Genomic DNA, 10,413 nt, shown 5'->3' on the forward strand with positions numbered 1-10,413 from the left:
TGCAATATACAGGAAGACAATGCGTTATACTTAGTAGCCAACCATTATTGAGAGAACTAAAAGCTGATCTTATCACTGCACATCAGAAAAGACTTCGATCTAGATACCGTTCTGTAAAACAAACAAAAACAATAAACACTTCGGATAAACGACGTTCTTCTGTATCTTTACTTTTAAAATTGAGAGACGACCTTTCACCTTAGCAGGGAACTTTGGCATTCTTTTCTTTTCAAGACAGTCGTGTGCAACAGGATCGACACATGACATTCTTTTGGAGACATTTCTCTTGGAGATATTTCTACCAAAGTGATTCTACCCGTCTTTCTCGCGTAGTTTTCCCGTACCATCGTTCTTGTGACGTATTGTTTCGTAACCCAAACAGACCCACTAAAAGAAAATGATTTTACGATGATCAATCACATGAAAGATGTACCAGTGCCTGGAATATTTTTGACATTTCAATTTGGGAAAAACGTCTATCTTCAAAAATGGAGGAGCTTATGGTGCTCCCGCTTACACCTTGGGTCGCTTTGTTAGGGCGCTTGGTGGCATCCTTTTATTTCTGAGAAATACTGTAGCATCGTAGCACTGCCTTCCTCTCATATTATCTTCCACCATAATCGTTGGTTCAGGGCGGGTAAGGGGGGGGGCGAGATGAAAAGCAAAACAATGACGTCACCAACCTGTTGTTGACGGTCGTTGACTTATAGCCTCACACTGCGGGTAAATAATTGAGCCGCTGTAGGCGTAGTATAATTTAACTTATAAAACTTGAAAAAAAAATTACAAACTGGAATAACTTCTTTATGAACAAAACTCAATATAACTTGTACATGACAGTCAAGATAAGGAGACCAGGAGGGCGGGACACATGTCGATCAGGGGACGTACAAGGAACACGTTTAGATTTATTTTTAGAAATATTTAATTCCCCAACTTAGACGTTAGTACAATACACCTCAATGTACATACATACATACATACATACATACATACATACATACATACACACACAATTTACATATAATATACACACAAAATAATTTAAATAAATGCTGGCTTTATGAAAGTTTTGCCAAGATAAAATCATCTTTCTGTGCGATCCATTTGAAAAGGTCGGTTAACCTGTTGAACAGGACGCTTGTCTTTCTGAAATACTCGTCACAGTATACGTAAAAAAATAACAATTGTCGCCACTACCAGTGTCGTAGCTGGGGGGGGGGGGTGACGGGGTCACCGGGCCCCCACCTAAAGTTTGTATTTACATTTAAAAATACACCATTTCATGATGTTGAATGTCAAAATGCTGAGGCCTTATAGAGCTACGCCATTGGCCACTAGATTACTTTTCTTTTCCTTTACAAAGAGTAGTAAAAATGACATTATATAATAATTTCTTTTATTAATTTTATATTATAAAATTTTGAAAGAAACAAATTTTATTGTATTTATTTATTAATTTTTTAAAAATGTTTTAACATTGTAAATTTCTATTTAAAACCAATTTTACATTTTATGTATTCTCATAAATACTTGAAGAAATGCTAATCAATATTTCTGAAGATGCATACTCAATATACTTTAGAAGAACCCTTAGTCTTAACTATTTAGAAACATATAGACTACAAATTGATATGAATATAAAACAAAAAGTTAAAATTGATAAGCAGCTAGTTGGATGTCGATTTGTACTTAAAATGTTCCTCTTTATTATTTGTGATTTTAACAGGGTTTTTTTTTGTTAATAAAAGGAATTATGTAATCTAGCTAACAATTATGTTTACCAAAATTAAACCCAATGTTCGATAAAGTTATAGAAGAAATCCATAGAAGTACTTCAAGAGTGCATTCTCTCCTTGTCAGAGATGTGTAGTAAGATGCTTTAAGTTCGACAGTTATAAGCGCTAGGCGGGGAGGGGGGACGTCCGTGCGCCAAAGGCAATATTTTTTTGGCAAGATGAAAGTTGATAGGCATAGCAATGTGTGTTTTGAAAATGCTTGAAAGACCAGCATAGGCGCCATCTTGCTTATACTGACATAGACAAGAGCACGTTGATGCCTTAGGCCACTGCAACCTTTGCGACCGAGTGGGCCCCACACTTTCATAGGACCCGCGCTAATTCTAGGTGTAAATTGTTAAATTAAACCATTATATAACTTATAACAGATTTCCCGCGGCCTCCTGATTTACCAGGAGCTCCTGGAAAGTTCTGAAATTGCAAAATATACGGAAAAAGTCCTGGAAATCTCCGGAAATTATTAAAATCTTTTGAAAACATACAAATCTCCTGAAATATATAGAGAAACATTGTCATTTTGGGGTTTCATTCAATATAGAAAACGTCAATCCTACGCGCGATAAAAAAAAACGGCATTATGCAATACCCGTTGTTACAAATGAAATGAGGTTGCTTGTAAGAGTACCCCATGTTACATAGTAATGGGGATTGATTCTAAAAGAACACCCCACTCAATATAACAAAATTTTGATCAAATAATTTACCTATTAGCGGGTATAGCTAAAAATATTCAATTAGAATTATAGCTAGATTTAGGTACTTAGATCAACAGATCAGTGTTAAAAGTATGCTGGCACGTTCGTCCAAAGGTGTATTGGTCCCTTCTTGTACTGCCTAGGTTATTAGGTATAACCTCCAGGTATACAATTAAACTAATGTATGCAACAAAAGACTATACAAAGTCGCAGGTAAACATATATACAAAGTTTATTTACATGAGTAAAATAAATGTGTAAATAAATGGCCATCAACTCACAGGCCGACACAACAAAAAGTAAACAAAAGATACTCAAAAATAGTATGGCACACAGACCTGGTCATATGTTACATTATCGTCACATTCTGGAGATCACTTTTACATGAGTAAAATAAAGGTCACGGGCCTCAGGTCAACACATGACCACTTTTGACCATTCTGGGGTTACAGGCTTCAGTCTGACACTAGCCACTTTTAGCCAAAAAAAAAACAACAACAAAAGGGTCATGATGAACTATAGGCTTCAGGGAAACCTATGAGCCTTACAAGCTTCATAGAATCCCACCTATTGACATCCGTTCAGTAAAGCCCATCTGATGATTCAATACAGGTTGAATCCCTCAGAGACAAGGCTATAAAAATATGTAAAGCCCATCTGATGATTCAATACAGGTTGAATCCCTCAGAGAAAGGTTACAAAAATATGTCACGTTTGGGAGTATCCCAGGATGCAGAACATCAGGGTAAAAATATACTGCCTGGAAATCATTTGAGGCTATATCTACTAACTAATACATTATATAAAATACAATAATACTAAAGACATACTTAGCCCAAAGATCTCCAGAGCAGGGAGTACCCCATGACACACGACCACTAAGAGTAAAAATACTATTCACAACACAGGTCAAGTGGTCAAGCTGGTACTCAGGAGCAAGTGGCAACTAAGCACAGTTTGCAAGGCCTTATATAAACTTTATAAGGGGAATCACTCTTAACTTTACAATTACTCAAAAAAAGTTATTTCCCCATTATGTCACACCCGTGATCTATGTAGGAAACATAATTCTTATGATATACTGTATGACTTCACTACACGCAAGGCTGGTAAAGTAATTCTGTTCGTAGTAAAGAATTAATAAAATGCTAAGACGAATTTTATGTCTAATACAAACTCTTAATTTTCACTTATTATGCGTATCCCTACCCAAACGTGGCCCCGCGAAATCCGTTTTTCACAGGGTCCCACAATGGTTAAGTCCGGTCCTTCTATTTAGTGACGAGTGAATACAGATACTTGTTCTCCCCTCTCCCTCTTTTTTTTTTCGCCGCTAAAGTTACGTTGGGTAACTGTAGTCCGACTTGCAGAAATAAAAGAGTGATCCTTTCATAACTTCTTGGTAACAATGGTTAAGTCCGGCCCTACTATTTAGTGACGGGTGAATACTACTTGTTCTCTACCTCCCACCCTCTTTTTTTTTTTCGCCGCTTAAGTTACGTCGGGTAACTCTAGTCCAACTTGCAGAAATAAAAGAGTGATTTCCATTTTCTTCTTGGTGTCAGGAATGGTTGAGCCATGAAGAGAATTATATATATATATATATAGTCGACCCAGTCTGGTCATGGCCACATTTTTATATGCTTGCGAGTCGTGGACGTTGAATGCAGAGCTTGAGAGGAGGATCCTAGCAATGGAATTGAGATGCTACAGAAGGATCCTAGGCATCACATTCAAAGACCGCATCACAAACCAAGAAATCAGAGACAGGGTTACTGTAGCGATCGGAGCCCATGACAACCTGCTAAGTGCTAACTATTGTAAAAAGACGAAAACTTAAAACCTTTGGCCACATTACAAGATCTATGGGGCTCGCAAAGACCTTCCTTCAGGAAAAAGAAGAAGAGGCAGACAGAAAAAGCGATGGGAGGACAACATTATAGAATGGACAGGTTTGCCATTGAGAGAGCTTCTAAACAAGGCAAAAAAAAAAAAGGGAGGAATGGAGAAAGACGGTCGACAAATCTTGCCTGGTGCCCCAACGGTCCAACAGACTAAGGGATAGGTAAAGGTAATAGTCGACCCACAGCGTAGCATACGCCGCTTTTTTGCAGGGCCGGCCTTAGGGCACCGCAACCTATGCGACCGCAGTGGGCCCGCACTGTTATTGGCCCCACGCTAATCCTAGGTGTAAATTATTAAATTAAACCTATAGACTTGTTCTCTTTCCATGACTTCTTGGTCACAATGGTTAAGTCCGGCCAGCTATTTAGTTACGGGTGAATACTACTTGTCTCCCCACCCCCTCTTTTTGTTTCGCCTCTAAAATTACGTGGGATAACTCTAGTCCGTCCGACTCGCAGAAATAAAAGAGTGATCTTTCCATTACTTGGTTTCCAAATTCTCGAGCCATGAAGAGAATTATATATATAGATGCTCTCTCAGTGAATCTGAACCCAGTACCTCTGGCTTAAAAGGCCAACATTCAACGTCAACGCCATACTGGCGATAAATATATAAACACACTTTGAAAATATTTTCTTTTTTAAAGTGATTTTTTTTTCTGCAGTAATTGACATATATTTCTTCCAAATTTATATAAATTTAAACGTTCTATAGGATTTAAAACAGTAGGCCTATTAGTTAATATGTTTAGAAGTCCCGACTTCTGCGTGACAGTCCCGCTTTGAACCATCTGTCTCGTTTTTCATAAAATGTCCGGGGGGCGGCTAATGTTCCGCTTTCATTTTAAAATAAGTCGACCAATATCACCCTTTTAATTTTAAAATCTTTCGTAATATTTGTTACTAACGACTTGGAAGTCAGTAAGGCTTTTCCTTTTTGATCCTTATTTCAAGTTCGTTGCTTAGCAGGCTCCTGTGTTATAGGCATGGGTAGTGCTTTGCAGCAACCTGACTTCTTCACAGAAACTGACCTCAGCGCGTTTTCTTTCGACTTTTGGCGTGTTGTCGCCCCGCTTGTTTCTCGCTGATTCTGTTAATCACTTCCAGCATACAGTATTCCTTGGCTTGGCTTTCTGTTCAAGTCGATGACAGAGTCAGAAATGTCGTAGACAAAACAAACATTGAAGTTCATACAGACCTACAGAGTTCCCGTTTAGAAAGAGGGCAAGAAAACCACCACAGTGGAGTGCTATGCTAGAAATGTCGATTACAGTTTTCTGTCGCACGTGTGGATTAAACCAAACATCTGAATGCAGATCTGACTTTCAATTGGAAGCTTCTGTTAAATTACTTCTCCAACATTTAAATAATGGTTTGATACATTATTTCGCAGCCGCTTAAGGAATTTTTGCCTATTAGGCCTACGCAGTTTCCAAATCTCTAGCTACGTCACTGCATTGAGGATTTTAGTCTGTTGATAAACTTTTAACATGAGTAGAAAAAAGATGAACTACAACGTCGAGTTACAAACACACAGGCTTTATCAACCCATGAGCTTAGCCAGAATTGTTTTTCTTGGAGGGCTTATAGATACCTTAAATTATACGTAATTAAGCTTCATTACATTCTGGCCCTTCATTCTTTCGGACGTTTGTTTTTTTGGTACTATAGAAAAGTTATTCCTGAAGTTAGTGTGGGAAAACAGTAGAAACCACGCCCTAGCCAGTTATGGGGTCTGGGGGAGCGCAAAGCATAATTTTCGGTATTTGAAACTAAAACAAAAAATGCATATTCTGAGGTATCTATAGTGAATTATACTTCATCATCATCATCAAACTCCATTTGAGTGAGGGCTTGAGAGGCTTAAATCCTCTTTTGCAAAAGCCCTGGACAGAAACACTGCTGTCTTGCGTAGTGCATACACGTCACCATACAGGTCGAGAATTTTTGGTTTCCTAGACCTGTCGAGGCGGCAAGTCTGGGGCAGTCAAACAGAATATGAGGCTCGGTTTCCTCTTCTTTCCCGCAGCGGGGGCACCGTGAATCGAAATTTAGCCATAGCCATGAGAAATATGAGCCAACAGGACAGTGGCCTGTCCTGCACTGTGCTATAATAGCTTGCTCAGGCCTGGAAAGCCTCCACCACGGGGAAGTGCGGTCAGGGCGCCTCATGCGCTCCCAGACTCCACGGGCTTTTGGGACTTGTCCCAGCACTCAAACCACTTTTCCATTTCTGTTTTTTTGAATTATAGCCAGGGCATGATGAAAAAGTACATCCCGACTCTTCTATTTTGTCAAAGGTCCAATCTCTCAATCACTGCAATTTATTACTGATGCCCAACGACTTGCAAAAATTGGTAACTATATTTGTGCTTTAGTTTATTACTGGAGGGAGACCACAAAACCCCTTTTGGCCACTCTCGTGGAATTTAGTGAGTGTTACTTTTTTCTTTGTATTGGAAGAAGGGTTTTAACCTCAGTGTAGAATATTCGTGTTACACAAATAACAAACTAGTGTTTAAGAGGGAAGACATTTTAGGAACTCCGTTTATTACGTAAACACAAGCGGTGTTGCACTGACGCGCTAGTGTGCAAATGTACATATAATACTATTATGTTACATCTCTCTTCTTTAATTTAGAAAATCTATTTATCAGAATAACTAACAAACTAGTCAACTAAAAAGTCTAATCAGTTCATCACAAATCAAGTCTCTTGGGTTTGTTAACTATTCTGCCTGAGCGTGTTACATAAGGTTCATTTGGTCTAGAGGTGTTAGAAGAAGCAGTGTGTAGTGGCGGCTCAAAATCTAGTGTAGTTTGTAATCTTGGACTCTCTAGATCTAGTGGTTCTGGTTGTTCTGAGATGTCATCTGGAAAGTCATAATTGTTGTCAAATCTGTTTGCTTTCTCAGAAGACTTTCTGATGTGTTTTCTGTTTCTTCTGTAGACCTTATTTCCACTTTTGACATTATATGATCTAGGCTTAGAATGTTTCGAAACTACTGTTCCTGGTTTCCACTTAGAATTAAGTTGCATTCTGACTGCCGTTCCGTCTTGTAGTGGATTATGACTCTTAACTCCTTTCCTCTTATCATAATAATGTTTCTGAGACTGTTTCTCGGAGTCAAAGTGTTTCTTCACCACCTTGAGATCCGGTGTCTTAGGTGTGAGTATTTCCTCGCTAGAAGGTAACAAATTTCTGGGTCGGCGTCCCATGAGTAATTGTGCTGGCGACAAATTAATATTACTCAGTGGAGTAGTTCTGTAGTCTAATAGCGACAGAAATTTGTCTTCGCTTTTCTTCCAAAGTTTCTTCACTGTTTGAATAGCTCTTTCAGCCTCACCATTAGAACTCTGAAAATGAGGACTCGACATTTCATGCTCTATTCCGTATGATTTACAGAAGTTCAGGAATTCCCTTGAAGCCAACTGTGGCCCGCTATCTGACCTTAACCTTCTAGGTATTCCATGGCATGCGAATATACTCTTCATTGCTTCGATGATATCTGATGTGGTTTCCTGTGACAGTTCTTTGACATCAATAAACTTTGAGAAGTAGTCAACTAGAAGAACATACTTTTTACCCTCAAAGTTAAACAGATCACACCCAACCATGCTGTATGGAAGGTCTGGTCTTGGTAGGCATTAGCGGTTCTGACACATTTTGATTCTGATGTTCAGCACACCTGCTACAATCCCTAACTGTCACTTCAATGTCTGCATTCATGCCTGGCCAATACATGACTTCTCTGGCTCGCTGCTTACACTTGACTATTCCTAAGTGAGACTTGTGAATCAGATTTAGCATGTATTTACGTAAGCTTGGTGGCATGACTATTCTCAGACCTTTGTATATAATACCATCCGAAGTTGATAACTGGTCTCTTGAATCCCAATATGGCCTGACTTCAATTGGAGTCTCGCTTCTTGTGTCTGGCCAACCAGTCATAATTACTTCCAGAAGCATTGAAAGTTCCTTGCTTGTACAGTCTTTAATTTCACTGTATTTCGAATCACTTACAGAGATCATATGCACTGAATCATCTGTAAATTCACATGTCTGTGTATCAGTATTTGGTAGATGTGCACGAGAAAGTGTATCGGAGATAAACATTTCCTTGCCTTTTCTGTAACAGACTTTCAGATCATACCACTGTAGTCTTATTAGCATCTTCTGTATTCTCATTGGTGCTGACAATAGAGGTTTCTTGAAGATTTGCTCCAGAGGTTTGTGATCATTATAAACTGTTACTTCTTTACCATGTAGCAGTGAAATTTGCTTGTATTATACACAATTGAGAGCATTTCCTTCTCCCATATAAGGTACTCTGTTTTGCCTTATCTTGCACTTGTCATAGTTCAGCTTTAGATTGTACTTCGTTGCTCTTTGCATGACTTGTTTCAAAATGTGATCATGATGCTCAACATCTCTACCAGCTACTAGAATGTCGTCTATGATGACATATGCTCCTTCAATTCCTTGAAGCATTTCATCCATAATTCTTTGGTAAATTTCTGGCGCTGATTTGATTCCAAAAGGTAATCGTAACCATCTATATCTTCCCAGAGGTGTGTTGAAAGTTGTGAGAAATGAAGATTCTCTTTCAAGCTTTATTTGCATAAACCCTGACTTGGCATCGAGAACTGAGAATATCTTCGAATCTGGAATATTAGTGATCACATCTTCAATAGTTTTCATCGGGTGATGTTCCCGTCTGATTGCTTTATTGAGATCTTTTGGATCAATACATATTCTCACTTTGTCATTCCTGAACGAAACAACCATGGAGCTAACCCATTCAGTAGGTTCATGTACTGGAGTAATAAATCCATCAGCTTGCATTTCTTTAAGTTTTTCTTCAACTTTATTGCGTAGCGATGCTGTTAAGCGACGTGGTGGATGGATAACTCCTTTAGCATTTTCCTGTAACTGAATCTTGTATTCTCCTGGCAGTGTTCCAGTTGTTTTAAGCATTTCAGGAAACTCTCTTTGTAACTCGTCTTCTGCCTTGGATTCTATGCTGTCAATCCGTTGTAGTAGTCCTAAACATTCTGCTGTGTCACCACTCAAAATGTTCTCTTGACTAATGTCTACTACCTCAAACCTTGCTTTCACCTCTTGGATATTATTTTTCAAAGGTAGCACTACTGCTCCTAAAGTCTTAATAACATGATTAGAGTAAGACTTGAGCGACTTTGCTGAATAAGCAAGTTTTACTTTGTCTTTGAGCTTTTCAAACTCTGACTTGACAAGAATGTTACATCTTGCACCAGTGTCGATACGAAAAATTAATGTCTTGCCATGCACGACTAGTTTTACAGTCCACTTGTCTTCAACGACATTGATGTTCTCAATTTTACCCTTTTTATACTGGCTACTTGCAGTACTAACAGGTATAATATTTTCATCACTGTGACTGTCATCTTCTACTAGATTGACGTTGCGTCTTTTTCTGCACATTTGAAACCAGTGGTTTTTCTTTTTGCAGAAATTGCATGTGGTTCCTATTGCTGGACATTTTCCCTTTTCGTGGTTCTTGCCGCATTTACTACATAATTTATCTGAGTTGTCTTTAGACTTCTGCTTTAGTACATTGTGTGACTGTCTCTTGATTGCTAGAACTTCTTGGCCCCTAAACATTTTCACTTGGCTTTGTGACAATTCATATTGTTGTCCAATTTCTATAGCCTTGCTAAGGGTCAACTTCTGTCCCTGATCAAGTAGTCTTAATTGTACCTTTTCGTGTATGACTCCACTAATAATCAAATCAATAAGCATATCGTCTGGATTGTCATACTCACAGTCCATAATGAGAAGCTTTAGGTCTTTAACAAAGTTATGAAAACTTTCTCCTTCTACCTGCTTGCTCTGATGTGCTCTAAATCTAGACACTCTCTTATTTTGTCTTGGCCTTATGTAGTCTTCTATTTTCTTTAATAGCAATTGCGGATCTCCCTCTTCACTATCAGTAATATTTAGAGTTTTGTAAACTTCACGGCCTTGTTGACCTAT

The sequence above is a fragment of the Biomphalaria glabrata genome, chromosome 2 (assembly GCF_947242115.1).
Source record: "Biomphalaria glabrata chromosome 2, xgBioGlab47.1, whole genome shotgun sequence".
Taxonomy (NCBI): Eukaryota; Metazoa; Mollusca; class Gastropoda; family Planorbidae; genus Biomphalaria; species Biomphalaria glabrata.